This window comes from Tenrec ecaudatus, chromosome 3, assembly GCF_050624435.1.
Source record: "Tenrec ecaudatus isolate mTenEca1 chromosome 3, mTenEca1.hap1, whole genome shotgun sequence".
Lineage (NCBI taxonomy): Eukaryota > Metazoa > Chordata > Mammalia > Afrosoricida > Tenrecidae > Tenrec > Tenrec ecaudatus.
In genome coordinates this window covers 103127713-103144553 of record NC_134532.1, presented here as the reverse complement: position 1 = coordinate 103144553, position 16841 = coordinate 103127713, and positions in this window count along the sequence as shown.

The window sequence follows — 16841 nt, the reverse complement described above, 5'->3', positions numbered from 1 at the left end:
CCTGCCAAAGCCAATCTTATCTAGATAGACATGCATCGACAATAATAGCACAAAAATAAGACAAAGCAAAAGAAAACAAAAACAACAACAACCAATGGCAAAAAAAGAATAAGCCTATAAATAATTCCAGGTCCCGTTTGTTGACCTTTATGAGTATTTTCCTTGCCTTTGGGTATTCCCCAAGGACTTCGTTGCTTTGCTCCCCTTGATGCTCTGTTGCACGCTGTCAGTGTTTCATTCTGGAATGGTGGGTCGAATGGGCAAAATCCCCACATCGTGTCTCCAGTTTTGCCCCCCCAGTGATGGATGCAGTGTTTCCTGGTGGGCTTATTCCTGTGGTTCTCTCTGTACATTGGCTGCTGTGAACAGAAATATCATCCTTAAGGCTTGGTCGGTCAGAATGTGGTCTACTCTCTCTCTTTCCCTCTTCCTTTGTTCTTGTGTGCACTGATCAGAGACACCCCTCTCAGTGCTGTCCTCTGAAATGCACTTTTTGGCTGGGGTGGGTGGGGCATCCACATGGTTGGGGTTGGGTCTGACCCCTCAGACCTCTCTATTGGCTTGCTGCTTCATGTCGGTATGTTGCATTCACATCTTGGCACACCAGGTTGAAGTTTGTGTTTTATTGACTATGCTAAGATGTTAGACACTATAAGTTATCATAAACTATAAATAATATTAAGAAAAGTGGAAATTCCACAACAGTTTGTTGTGCACATTCAGAACCTGTACAAAGAAGAAGGGGCAGTCTATGAACAAAGCAATAGAACATCAATGATTTAAAAATAAGAACAGGTGTGGTTCAAGCCTGTATTCTTTCACAAAACATAGTCAATCTGTTTTCAAAGCAAATAATCTGAAAAATATGGCATCAGGATTGGAGGAAAGCCTTTAAATTACCTGTGATATGAAAATGACACTCCATGATTGTTGAAATCAAAGAATACTTGAGCTTTCTGATGAAATTCAAACACTGCAGGCCGTAATATGGATTGGAACTTAAAATAAAGAAAACAAAAATTTTCACAATTGGATCAGAACACAATATCCTCATACAGAGAAAAGATTGACACTGATAAGGATTACAATTTTCTGTATCCAAAAGTCAACTATCAGGAAAGCAGAAGTCAAGAAACAAAGGGTGTCTTGTACAGGGCAAATCTGCTGCACAAGCTCATTTCAAAGTATTGAAGAACAGAGCTATCACTTCTGGGTTAAGGTGTGCATCACCCAAATCATTGTATTTTCAGTTATCTCACATGCGTGTAAAATTTCCACAGTGAATAAGGAAGACCAAAGAAGAGTTCATGCAATTGAATTATGGCGTTGAAGAAGAACATCGGATGCACCATGGACTGCTAAAACAAATAAATCCGTCACGAAGGAAATACGTTGCAAACAGGCCACAATGTTCCACAGAAGAACACATTGCAAATTTAGATCCTAGGAAAGGACTTCATGCTTGGGAAATTAGAAGGTTAGTAAAAAGTAAATACCATATATACTCGAATATAAGCCGACCCAAGTATAAGCCAAGGTACCTAATTATTACCTGGGAAACCAGAAAAATGGATTGATTCGAGTATAAACCTAAGGTGGAAAATGCAGAAGCTATTGGTGAGTTTCAATAATCAAAACAAATTAAAATTATTAAAAATTGAGACATCAATGGGGTAATGTATTTAAATATTTATTTTAAATAAGAAGCATAAATAAGACTTACCCGCTCACCCCCCCCCCCCAACCACCACCATCACATTCTGGCACCCTGCTCACACATGTGCATTCACTCCACACCCCATAAAAAAAGAAGCATAAATAAAAGAACAACAAGTCATTTAACATTAGTAAACCAGCACAGTAAGTGGAAAATAGGTGCAACAAAAACAATAAGGTATCAACAATGATGCCTAAGAGTACTATTCCCTGAGCTCAATCAGCAACCAAGCTAAAATGTAAAGAGTTAAAATCCTTCAACACTGGATTCCTCGTCATCATCCGTATCCCAATGCACAGCTTCAGCTGGTGTGAGGTCATCATAGACGCTGTCCTCACTAAGATCGCGGTCATCACCATCACTGCTGTCATTTTCATACAAAGCGCAGTCTTCACTGCCATCCATAGCATTACTAATACTACATTTCTGGTAGGCATATCGAACCATATTTTCTGGATTGCCTTCCCATGCATCTCGAACCCACTTTGCTATTAACTTTATGTCAGGCTTCCTTAGATTTCCTCTTTTTGTTAGTTGGGCTTACTAGATGACATCCATTCATGCCACATCCTTCGCACACGATCTTTAAAAGGCTTATTCAAAGATACATCCAGAGGCTGCAGTACAGACGTAAGCCCACCTGGAATAATGGCTAAAGCAACTTGACTAGATTTTGCCATTTTTTTATGCCATCTGATAGGTGGGCTCTGAACATATCCCAAACAAGTAACGATGGCTTTTTCTTTAAGACTGCTCCTGGTCGTCGGTTCCAAATTTTTCCAGCCATTTTTTTGTTCTGTCTTCATCCATCCAGCCTTTAACATGTGGATGCACGGTAATTCTTGGTGGGAAATACATCTTTTTAGGCAAGATCTTTCTTTTAAAAATAATGACAGGATGCAGCTTAGTTCCATTAGCCAAACATAATAGAACAACTGTAAAGTGTTGGTTTATTTTTTTTCATTTCCGGTGGTTTTGAGAAAACTGTTTTTTTCCCCTAAACTTGCCACAGTTCTGTTGCTTGGAAGATCAAAAGTCATGACAGTTTCATCCATATTCCCAATATCTGCCAGGTCATAATTATAAATCCTTGTTTTATAATAAATGACTGGAATGACATAATTTTTTCTTCAAGATCTTGTGACAATTTCTGGGAAATCTTTGTTCTTTGTCTCAAACATAGTAGGCCAGACCTATTCATGTAGAGCACGTATGAGGATTCCCATGCATGTTACATGGTAACATTTTTGACGACACTCCATAACCCATTTATGCAATTCACTCTCTAGAGCCCCAGAAAAAAGATGTCAAACCACGACAAACTTTTTTAGCTTTTGGAATCTGTTCCAAGTTAGCCTTCATTTTCCGCCACTCCCTCACTTGCTTTTTGTTAACACAGAATTCCCTACTTGCGATATAGTTATTGCTCTCTTTTGCACTTGACACAACCTTCATTTTGAAACCAGCCCATATGACGCACTTTTTTGTTTTGATTCAAGGGTATCCAGGTCTAATAGGATAAAAAAACAAGACTTTGAAAAAGAATGTTCATGGTAATCTCCCCCAGTCCCCCCACCAACCACCCCCCTACCCACGCCCCCCAACCCCAGCCGCAACTTGTTAGCCAGGAGGAGTTGGGGGAGTCTGTGCAGTCAGGCATGCAGGATGTGAATTAACGCATAGACCAGAGGGGAGAGATGGAGTGCAGCCACAGACACATCCTTACCAGTTCAACTGCCAGCGTAAGTAAGTGAATCACTACAGGTGCTTCTGCGAATTGGAGCTACCCACATCATAGGACGCTCTGATTGGTTAAATGTGAGTAAACAATCATTCAGCAGGACTTTGAATGAACAGCGGAGGAACAGCAATCACCCGCGAGATAACAGTGCTTGTCCTGTTACCTTGGGTGGCAGGGGGCAGCGAGATGTTACACCTTGCTGGGGTACCACCGACTGGTGTATAAGCTGAACCCCAGTTTTTCAGCACATTTTTTTGTGATGAAAACCTCGGCTTATACACGAGTATATACGGTACCTACATACTCAAGTATAAGCCAAGGCACCTAATTTTACGACAGGAAAACTGGGTGGCTTTTTCTCTATAAACATGTGCTGAAAAAACCTAGACTTAAACTAGAGTATGTACAGCATACCCTCCTGGAGATGGACTGATATAGCGGCTACCACAGTGCCCTGAAACACAACAATAACTTTGAGGATGGCACAGATTGGGACCATAGAGGTCCTATCAATAGGAGCCTACTCAATGGCCACTGACAACAGCAGGAACAACTCACAAAAAGTTTTGTTTCAAATTAATACTAAAAAATCATATTAACCAGATACCTAAAACTCAAAACCAGCTCCATTGAGTCGATTTGGACTCGTAATTTGCATGACTGTAAGTCTTTACAGGAGCAACCAGCCTTCTGGTTTCCCAGTGGAGTGGTCAGTGGGATAGCACTCTTTACTTTGTAGTGAGCTTCAAGATGCTTATACAACAGTGCCTTCAGGGCTCTAAGTTAGCAACAGTAAACATATTCCCACTAAAATGGATGATTGCTGTTGTTTGTTCCATGGAATTTATTCTGACTCATAGCAACCTACATACTACAGTGAAAAAACACTGTCTGGTAATGCATCATTTTAATAACTTGGCTATGTTTGAGTCCATTATTTATAGCCACTGTGTTGATCCATCGTGTTGAGGATATTCCTCTTTTCCTCGGCCCCTCTAATTTATCAGATATGATGTCCTTTTCAAAGGACTGATCACTCCTGAAAACATGTCCAAAATACCTGATGTGAAGTCTCATAATACTTGCTTCTAAAGAGCATTCTGGCTAGACATCTTCTAAGAATAATTCGTTTATTCTTTTGTCAGTTCATGACACTTTCAATATTCTTTGCCAGTACCATATTTCAAATGCATCAATTCTTCTCTGTGTCTTCTATAATCTATATCCAACTCTCATATGAATGTGAAGCAATTGAAAACATCACAACTTGTTTGAGGCGTACCTTATTCTGCAAAGAAATAGCCTTGCTTTTCAACATATTGAAGAGGTACTTGACAGCACATGTGTCCAACACTATGTGTCATTTGATTTCCTGACTGCTGCTTGCATTATCAATGGTAGTGAATTCAAGCAAAGTAAAATATGTGAGAACTTCAATTATTTCGTCATTGAACCTGCTGCTACATCATGGTCCCTTTGTGGGGATTTCTTATATTCTTTACATTGAGTTACAGTCCACATTGAAGACAATCCTTGGACTTCACCATCAAGTAATTCATGTCCTCCTCACATTCAGCTAGCTAGTGTGTCAACTGAACATCACCAGCAGTTAATAAGCCTTGCTATAATCCTAACGCTGCATGCTTCTTCACATAATCCAGCTTCTCTTGTTATGTGTTCAGCACACAGATTGAATAAATATGTCGAGAAGGTATAAACCTGCTGCATACCATTCTTGATTTTAAACCACGCAGTTTTCCTTTATCCTATCTCCGCAACTCTTTCGTGATTTGTGTACAAGTTCTCCATGAGCACAATGTGAAGTGTTCTGGAAATCCCATTCTTTTAAGGCTGTCCATAGTACATTATGATCCATAGCCATTAACAACGAAGTAAACACCTTTATGGTGTGCTCTCATCTCAGCCAAGGACCTTCTGACATAAGCAATGGTATCTCTCAATTCAAGCCCTATTCTAAATCCAGCCTGAATCCTGTCAATGTACTTCTTAAAAATCAGGAAAATTTTACTTGCATGTGATATTGTTGTATAATGACATTGTCGTATAATGAGAGCATTCAGTCAAGTCACTGTTCTTTGGAATGTGTACAAAATGGATCTCTTCCAGTCAGTTGGCCAAGTAGCTGTCTTCCAATATCTTGGCACAGACAAATGATTGCTTCCAGTGCTTCATCTGCTTGTAGAAATATTTCAATTGATATTACATCAATTAGTCCTCAAAATAACATCCTTGTTTTTCAATAATCTAAAGAGGTCTTGGTCAGCAGATTTGCCCAAATGCAACATGTGTTATCTCTTAACTGCTGCTTCCATAACATTGATTGTGGATCCAAGCTAAACTGCCAAATCCTTTTTCCCCCTGCTTATCATAATGTTGCCTACTGGTCTAATTGTAAGTATTTTGTCCCAATGCCTAGGGGCTATTTACTTGGCACAATTATATGTTCAGACTTACTGCAGTAGGCTTAAGCTAGATGTCTTTCTGGAAGCCAGAGAGTCTAGTGGTGTGGCATTAGTAGAGTAACTGGGGTTCTTGCTGTTTGGGATGTGAAGTTTAACAGGGAAATTTGGAGTTGAGTAGATGTTGAAGGAGGGGGACCCATGGTTTCAATTGACAATGGTCTCCAGAAAGGTCTGGTGAAGAGGTAATAGAATTGATCATCTTTTAGGAGAATATATGCACCCAAGGGGAATGGAGCAAGACAGTAGTGGTTCCAGGTAGAAGGCTATTGCTCTGAACTCCCTAGTGTCATCTAAATGAGGTACTGGCTGGGAGAGGAAGGTTTTCCTAATTTAAAGAATATAAAAGTAATAGAGAAAACTTTCATTAAAGGAAGAAAGATAGTACACTACTAATTTTAAAAGGGACTTCAAAGTTAATACAAGGTTTTGTTTTGAAGAAGGAGAAAACAATAAAGTAAAAGGGCAGCTATGAGTCTAAACTCTTCCTGGGGGATGGGGGGAAGCTGGGATCCTCAGTGGGTTCAAGACTGAGATGGCTGCACGTGGGTTGAGATGAAGTAAGGGACTAGAGGCAGTACCCAAGGGCAAGGAGCTCTGCTAATTTGGGATACTCAACTTTAGAAAAATTTAAACCATGTAATATTCCCTTGTTTTATTCAAAAAAACTATCTCGATCAATGTACAGGTTCCATATTTGTCCACTTAAATCTGGATTTCCAATTTTTCTCTAGGATCTCCATAGTCCTCTATGGTCCACACAGTTGGATGTCTTTGATTAGTCTATGAACATACGTAAACAACTTTCTTGTAACTCTACTTTGAGCCAAGGTCCATTTGACATCTGCAAAGGTACCCATTATTCCACATCGTCTTCTGAATCTAGCCTGCATTTTTCAAAGATCACTGTGAGTGTACTGCTCTAACCATTGTTGGATGAGTTTCAGCAAAATTTTATGTGCATATAATATTGATGATATTATTCAATAATATGCAAAGTCTGCTGGATCACTTTTCTTTGTAATAGGTTTCAATCTTTTTTTCTGTGGGTTGACCTAGTAGATGTCTTCCAATTTCTTGGCAAAGATGAATGAGTGCTGCCAGTGCTTCATCAGCCTGTGGGAACATTTTGATTAGTTTTGCTCTTCCTTTTGGATAATGCTTTCAGTGCAGCTTCGACTATATCATTCTAAACCATTGGTATGTCATCATATGCTACCTCTTCATGTGATTAAATGGCTACTAGTTCGTTTGTGGTACAGGGGGATTCTGTATTCTTCCATGTTCTTTCCCCCCCCCATAGTTTTATTAGTGCATAATTTACATATCATAGAGTTGAATCATTCAATCGTTCAAACATATCAAAAGGGGATTGTACAATCACTACCACGTCCATGCTAGAGCATTCTCTCCCTTGATGGTTGACTTGCCCCAAAGTGAGCTATGCAATTTGGATCAGCACTAGTGCTCCCTCCCCTCTCCTGCCATCTTCATTGTTTACTCCTACATTCTCTTTCCCTCCCTATCACCCATCCTCTCCCTTCAATCCCTATAACACCTTGTATCAGCTATTATCATTGTACATCTACTCTTCCTGTCCTTCATAGCTGGGAAACCCCACAGAAAACAAAGAAAAACAAACCATAAAAAAGGTGGTATAGGTGGGATTATTGTGTCGGCCTGGCCAATAAACAACTGTGGGTTATTAAGGTTAAAGCTTAATTGAAGGGCAAAAAGATAAATGGCTTGGCAAGCCTCACCTTTCTGTCTCTTGCTCTTTAATGACCGGACCAGTGTGCAGCTGCCTTATCTGGTTCTCTACCTCAACTTGTGAGCTACATTACCTGTGGAACACCCAACCCATGGACTATGTTGCTTTTGTTTGAGGTTACTTAGAAACCTGCTTTGCCACACTACTGGTGTGTACATCGCTTGAGCTGGTGTCATCTAGCTGATGATGACCTGTCTTGCTGTCATCTAGCTGTCATCCTGTCATCTAGCTGATGATGACCCGTCTTGCTGTTAGTGCCTATGGCCGGTTGCCTGAATTGTTCTCCAGAGGATTGCTTCCTTGATTTGCACCCAGTGCCCCTTGTGACTTGAAGGACTGCCAATGTATTAACTTCCTCACAGAAGTGAGTTTCACTGAGCCGTTTTTACTTCTCTATAGACTAATTAGTTGTTTATTTCTTATGCTCTATCTATCTATCTATCTATCTATCTATCTATCTATCTATTCATAAGTGTCCTCATCTTGTTTCTCTAGAGTATCATGTCTAACACAGGTGGTAAGGATAAGGTCATATTAGTATAAAATCAAAAATACAAATGTACAGGAGAGGGAGACATCCATCAACATTCAAGAAGCCAAGGGAGAAGATTTTGTCATGGAATATGTACGAGATACTTGACCCCAGAATAAATACAAGACATGTCTATGGGAGGACAACTGGACAAGTATTGAGTTCTATCCAGCATAATAAAGTTTTCAGTAGCCTCTGCCTATGAATAGGGCTGTTTAGGACTCTTGCTTTTGGCTACAGTGGAGCTATCAGCAGCTCGGCCTGACCATATACTCTACAGAGGGGTTTTGGCCTCAAACAGTCCTCCATAACCTTCTACAAGTTGAGTGTTCATAAGTTTAGCTCTGATACTTTTCTCTTCACCATACTTGAATTTCCATATATGTCATCTTTGGAGCACGTTAGCTGGTATACCTCTGTGGGAACCCTGGTTATGAAAACAATTGTACAATTACATTTTTGTACACACCAATATATGTAACATATGTCAGTTTTCAACACACAGACAGATGTAATAGGAGCACACCTACTGATCATTTATAAACTCTCTTGTTATCAAACAGTTCACATTTGTTACAATAGTAAAGCATATGCTATTTGACATTTTGCATCATGTTGATTCTGTTAACACAGAATCTTATTCTTCTAGTTGATTCCTTGCTTAGATGACTGCTTGTTTCAATACAAACTTTAAGACCGCAGTTGAGATTGTGATTGATAGTTGGGCACTATCCATTTTCTTCACCACACTTTGCTGTAGCACTCTTATCTTCAACGATCATTTCATGGATGTGAGTATGGAGCAAGGCCATGATGTAAGAACTAAACTTGTTTTTAATCTTGAGCTAGGATTTAGTGAGAGCCCAGAATGTCATCCAGGATCCATGTTTTTTGTTTGCTTCATTTTTAAAAAATTAGTTTTCTGTTGCTTGGACCTTAATACTTATGTTGTATCATTTCATAGTTTAATCATATCAAATATAATTATAGAATTGTTTTCATAACCAGTCGGCAAATACATTCTCCCTGAATAGGGTTCTTGATGTCCTTTCCTTCTTATTTATGTCATCCCTCTATATAGCCCCTTATTATTGCCCCAAATCCTTGTTATATTTTCTTTCCCTAAATTTCCGTGGCGCTTAGTTTCATTTACTGAAAAACAGAAACAACACATCTTCAAGAGGGTGTCGCCCAATGGCAGCACACCTATGAGACACACCACAACATACACAAAATACAGTAGAATGGCTGCACAGGATCACCAGAATAGTACGCATGTTAATATGACACACAGGGCCCTGATGTAGCAAGATCTTGCTTGTCCACCAACCAACAGCACACCACCCCTGGCACAGGTGGCTCCACAGACACTATGTGTTTTCCGGCTTGATTCCTCAGGTCACAAGTGTGTCTGAGGTAGAGATCAGTCCATGTTTTTATGATGTTTCCATTGAATTAATATTTAAAGGCTTTGTTTATATGTGATTTATACTTAGATGATAGAATTGCATTACTTAATATGCAAATAGCCTTTGCCTTCATTAAACTTTATTTTTATTTAGTGGGGTACTAGGAGCATGCACCTCAAATAAAATAAATGAATTATGTAATTTCAAAAATAAAAAGAGTGCTTTAATAACTATGAAGCCCTAAGTCTAGGGTCAATTGTTCATATGTAACTTCAGGTTAAAGCTATAGAAAATTAAAACAAACCACCAAAATAGAACTTTGATGGGACCAATGGATTGAACCATCAAGCTTTAGAGTACAAGGGAAGCACTACATCCTCAACACCCCCAAACTCTATTTTTTGTACATATCAATATATATATATATATATAAATATAAATTACTTATGTCCATTTTCAACACACAAGCAGACAGATGTAATAGGAACACACCTACTCATCATTTATAAACTCTCTTGTTATCCAACAGTTCACATTCGATATAATAGTGAAGCATATGCTATTTGACATTTTGCATTCATGTTCTATGTCTGGCAGTAATGCATGTTGTGGTATGAGTGTGCTGAGGTGTGAGGTGTGAGAATATTGGTTGTGATGGTTAGATTTATATATCAATTTGGCTGGGTCATGATTCTTAATGTTTTCTCAATTTTGTAATGAGGGAATTTGACAGTTATTGAATGATTTGTTTGGAAATTTTGTAACAATGTAACCATAATCCATTTTGTAACCTGATGAGATCATCTTGCATTTTCCCATAATACCAATTTTTGTATATTTTTGGAATTTTACTTTGTGAATATTTGAAAGGGAGTTGTAATTTCAATAGCTGATTTAGCACTTATAGTAGAAGTATATATAAGTGCTATATGATTTTAGCATATTGTCTTTGATTGTTTAAGATTTGGTTAATATTTTGGTGAATAAAACATCATGCCTCTTGGAACTCTCAAGATTAAAACTTTTTTTCCTGAGTTTGCTGTATAAATAAAGTCACAAAGACAACTAGCAAATCATCGTATTTGACTAATAAATTTACATGATTTTCTTGTTCCTTCAGGATGCATTATCATCTAACCTGCTTTCCCATAGCAGGATGCTCTCTGAATACCTATTTGCCCAAGTTTCCATATTTTCCCAGATAATTCTAATTGTTCTTTGAGATTCAGATCTTACTATAAATGATAAATAATATATGTGATGTTTACTAATTTTATTTTAACATTTTTTATTTTAAAATTATTTTATATTAATTAATTTATTAAGGATATTGGTGTCATAGTTATATATATATATGCTAGTCAGTCTCATAAACAAGCCAAACTTTGTTAAAAAAACACATTTAATTGAAAGAAATAATGGAAGGATACTACTGATTGTGCCTGCTAACATTGCACTTACTCAATCAGGGTGAGTTGTTGGATAGACGCTGTTCAACCTGAAGTACACAAGAGATGGGTGAGAAACAGATTTCCTCACACAGACACATGCACACAAGCACCGACACACGTGTGTGCACGCATAACTAAACTATATAAAAAGGAGAAACAGAATATTAGGAATTAGAGGGCAATTAATCTGCCTAGGTACTAAGTATATTTGCTATATATATATTTTAAATCATTTTATTGGGGACTCATACAATTCTTATCACAATCCATACATACATCCATTGTGTCAGGAACATAGGTACATTTGTTGCCATCATCTTTCTCAAAACATTTGCCTTCTACTTGAGCCCTTAATATCTGCTGCTCATTTTCCCCCTCCTTCCCCACTCCCCGTTACCTCATGAACCCTTCATTATTCATAAATTATTATTTTGTCATATATTACACTGTCTGACATCTCCCCCGCCCTCTTCTCTGCTGTCCGTCCCCCAGGGAGGAGACTATACGTAGATTCCTGTAATCAGTTTCCCTTTTCTACCCTACATTCTCTCCACCCACTCTCACCACTGGTCCTGGAGGAGTCCTCTGTCCGGTATTCCCTGTGTTTCCAGTTGCTATCTGTAGCAGAATACATCCTCTGCTCTAGCCACATTTGCAAGGTAATGGCTATTTATATGTAGATGATTTTCGAAACCTTCATTTTATATCCATCAAGAGAAGTATTTGTCCACAGGGTAAAATTTATAGAATTTTATACATTTCCATGTCATATGCCTGACATTGGTCAATCATTTTATGGTAAAGTGTATATCCTTTTTTTTTGTTTGTTACTTTTACTTATAATTTATACTATAATACTAAGGTTCAGATGATGTAAACATATTTCATTGGAAATACCACTTAAGCAATGCCAGTTACATATATGACTTTCTTAATACATTATACTTTTAAATGTTTTTCATTTAGGTGTTAAGGCGTAAGGTTTGCATCATAATATTTTAGGTTTAATACTCATTTTACATTATTAAATAATGGCCAACAACATCTAGTCATGCAGATACAAAAAGTATCTTAAAAGTAAAGTTATCTTAATCAAAGTAGCCTAATGATTCATGTTAAAATGTAATGTGCTGACATACTTATAATCCATTATGTGGCCTCTCATGAAGTGCACTTCTACTTAAGACAACATACAGGCGCATTTAAGTATTTGCTTCCTTTGGGAACACAGAGAACAGGACACACCAAAACAAGTTCCATGGAAGCAGTTTTGGCACACTGTGATGAGAGAGGACACTGCATATCATCCCATAGGGTTGATAGGTTCTAGGCCTATAAATCTTTAAGGAAACAGACTGCTCATCCTTTTCTCACAGAGTAGCTGGTGCATTCAACATCTCAGTTAACAGCTGAGTGCTTAAATTAATGTGTTACCAGGACTCCTTTAAAGCCTATATAAATAATTTTAAAAATTTTTGCATTTTGTAATTATTAAATTTACTGGGACATATTAGTTGTCCAATGTGACAAACTATGCTTATTTAATAAATACATTCTCATTAACCTTTTAAAAAACTAAGTAAACATTTTAAAACAAATAAGCATTATATAAATGTGTAACAAGAATATCATGTCACAGTTTTCATACACTATAAAACAATGTTAAGAATAACTTAATTTGCATTTCTTCCCAATGTTTAGCTTGACAAGCTTAAATAATTGCCTAGCCATCTGCTCACCTGCTGTTTATGACAGGTCTCTGACACTAACTCATAATTGCTAGGAAAAAATTTAACATTTGACATTCTACATGCAAATTCAGTAGACTTAAAAAAATTTATGCTGTAAAACTACATTTTCTAGCAAAACTAAGAAAGGTATAGTTTTTATAAGAGGAGAAAGAATATGTAAACTGTAGAAATGAACATCAGTTTCAGAAAGTATATATGGTTCCAGATTTATACAATAAAGAAGATATGGCAGTTTTTTATTATATGATGAGTAGGAAAGATAGTTGGACATATTTATTTTATAATCTGTGATTTAAATTTTCAAAAACAATTGTCACTCAAACTTGCACCTACTTTTAGATTTTTTTTGTCCTTTTTCATGAAAGGTATATCCCACAGTGTCGATTTTTACACTTCTAGAAATATTCATCCTACATTATTTATTTCATTTTTCTAAAACACTAATTACACATTTTAACAGCTACTAACTCATAGATTAATATATGAAGAGTATCTTGTGACTCTTAATTGATTTAAATCAAATAAAATTTTACTTTCATTGATGTATGTTATTAATATACATCATAAGACATAATTTCTCAAGGGAGAAATATAAAAACTAGTATACGAGGTTAAGAATATCTAAAAAGAAATAAATGAGAAGAATTTAAGGAATAATTGAATTTTAAGTTTCCTAATTCAAAAGTAGAAAGTTTTAATCTCAATGAAGTTAGGGCTAGGGTGGGAGGAGATTATTCTGCAAAATTACCACTATCTAAATGATGAAGATCTTTATAATTATTGGTAATTAGTATGTGGAAATTGGAAAGAAAAAGGAAAAAAACCATATTTGGAAAATATAGTCTTGGTGGTAAAAATTAAACTGGATATCGCATGACAGAATTTTGCAAGACTAACGACTTCTTCATTACAAATATCTTTTTCAACAACACACATGGCAACTAAACATGTGGACTTCAGCATATGAAATACACAGAAATCAAATTGACTACATTTGTGGGAAGAGACAATGGAGTAGCTCAATATCAGCAGCTAAAATCGAGCCAGAGTCAATTATGGAATATCATCAAGTATTCACATGTAAATTCAGATTGAAGTTGTACAAACTTTTTAAAAGTCTATGAAAGCCAAAATGCGACCTTGATTCTATTCCACCTGAATTCAAATACATATCATGAACAGAATTAACTCATTGAACACTAATGCCAGAAGAGATTATGAACTGAGGGATGAGATCCAAAACTTCATTCATGAAGAAAGCAAAAAGCCATTAAAAGGAAATAAAGAAAAAATCAAAATGATGGCAGAAGAGACTCTGAAGCTTTCTCTGAATCATAGAGAATCATCTGAGATGAATGGAAAAAATGATTAAGTCAAAGCATTGAATAGAAAATTTCAAAAGGCAGTTCATGCTAAAAGCAATATTATAATGAAATATGCAAAGATCTTGAGGTAGAAAGTGAAACCAACCATACTCATCAAACTTTAATCTAATAAACAGAGGGGGGGGAAAGCCTTGAGCTGATACAGGCAGGAATTTTATGGGCGAAAGATTGAAATATGCAGAGAACATAAAAAGATGTGAAAGTACAGTCACTCTGCTAGTAAGAATTAATCAATATTCAACCATTTCAATCAAGAACCATGATGCTGAAGAATGAAGTCCAAGCTGCACTGAAAGCATTAGGCAAAAACAAGGCTTTACAAATTTACCGAAGACCCAGTAAAATCTTTCAAAAAGCTGATGAAGCACTGGAAGCACTTGCTCATCTATGCCAAGAAATTTGGAAGACAGCAACCTGCCCAAATCACAATGAAGAGATCATTGCTTTTACCCATTCCAAAGAAAGGTGACCCCATACAATGCATAGACGATGACATTATAATTGATAACAAATACTTTTAAAACCTTCCTGAAGATCTTTTAATAATGATTGCAGCAATACATTGACAGGCAGTGGACAGAGGTTTAGGCCAGATTTAAAAGAAGACGTGGAACAAGGAATACCATTGCTGATGTTAGATGGATCTTGAATGAAAACAGAAAATACACAAAATATATTGTGTTTTATTGATTTTTCAAAGGCATTTCACTATGTGTGTCATGACAACATCTGGATAGCTTAGAGACAAAGGGGGGTTTCAGAACACTTAATTGTGTTCACGTGGATCCTGGACATGGATCATGAGGATGTTTCGTGAACAGAACAAGGGAAAGCTGAATAGTTTTAAAAAAATCACGAAATGTATGAGTCAGCATTTTATCCTCTCACCATACTTATTCAATCTGCATGCAGAGCAAATAATCAGAGAATCTGGACAATATGACAAAATGTGCCTTCAGGATTAGAGGCAGTCTTCTTAAAAACCTTTGATATGTCGACTACACAAACTTGCTAGTTGAAAGTGAGGACTTGATGCACTTGCCTATGATGACCAAGGATTGACTTTAAATTGGATTATGACTCATGGAAAAAAGACCAAAATCTTCACAACTGGACCAGTAGGTAACATCACGATAAAAGGAGAAAAGACTAAGATTGTCAAGATTTTATCTTGCTTGGAGCTATAAACAGTGCTCATGGAAGCAGCAGTCAAGAGATCAAAAGACGTGTTCTGTTAGATAAACCTGCTGCACACGAGCTTTGTAGTGTGTTCAAGAGCAAGTGTATTATTTTGAGGGCAAATGTATGCCTGACTCAAGGCAGGCATTTTCAGTGATTGCATGCTTGTGAATATTGGGCATTTCATAAGGAACACCAAAGAAAAATTGATGCATTTGAATTATGTTGTTAGTTGGCTCTGACGCTTAGTGACCTTATGTACAACAGAATGAAAAATTGTCTGGGCCTTTGCCATCCTCAAAATTATTCCTGTTCTTGAGCCCATCATTGAAGCTACTGAGTTAATCATCTGATTTAGATCTTCTCTTTCACTGGCCCTCTCCTTTAGCAAGCCTGGTATATTCTCCAGGGACAGGTTTCTCATGACAGCATCTCCAAAGCAGGTAAGACAGAGCCTCACCATCCTTGCCTCTAAGAAGCACCATAGCCGCCTTTCTCCCAAGACAGATCGGTTTGCCATCTTAGCAGTCCGGGATGCTTTCGGTAGTCTGTCCAGCCCCACCGTTCGAATGCATTCATTCTTTTTAGGAGTTCTTTATTCGATGTCGCTTGCATATGAAACAACGAAAAATAGCATGGTCTGAGTCAGGTCCTCAAAGTAACATCCTTGCTGTTGATTATTCTACAGAGGTCAAGGCAGCAGATTATCTAATTTAACGTATCATTTGATCTCTTGACTGCTGCTTGTTGAGCATTGATTGTGGATCCAAGAAAGACAAAATCCACAAACTATGGTGCTGGAAAATCATATAGAAAGTACTCAAGCTTGCCAAAAGAACAAACAAATCTGTCCTGGAAGAAAGATAGCCCAAAATGTTCATTAGAGACAAGGATGGTGAGAATTTGTCTCATGAACTTTCATCCTATTATCAGAAGAGACCAGTTCTTGAGAAGGACATCACGCTTGGTAAAATAGGAAACAGAGAAAAAGAGGAAGACCCTGGGCCAACAGAGTCCACACAGATGCTCTGACAATAGGCTCAAGCAAAGGGAAAATGTGAGGACATCTCGGGAGGGTGAAGTGTTTGGAGCTGTCTTACAAGTGCTCTCTGTATGGGAACTGACCCTGAGACACCTAATGACAACAGAATTGAAAAATGAAAATTTAGTGTAATGGTAAAATATAGGTACTTTGAATTTATTCCTTAACCAAAGACATATTCCTGAATTGTTACTTATCAAAATTTTTCAGTATCCTATTTGTCTCTGATAAATTTTTAGTGTTGCAATTTGATATATTTTGTCTCTAGACCTTTCACTAACTAGTTAATTTGACAAGTGACAATTTTAATTTCAAATCTATAGATGAAATATATTATTTATTGTAAACTGTTACCTGACTGAAATTTATTTTGCTCTCTATCT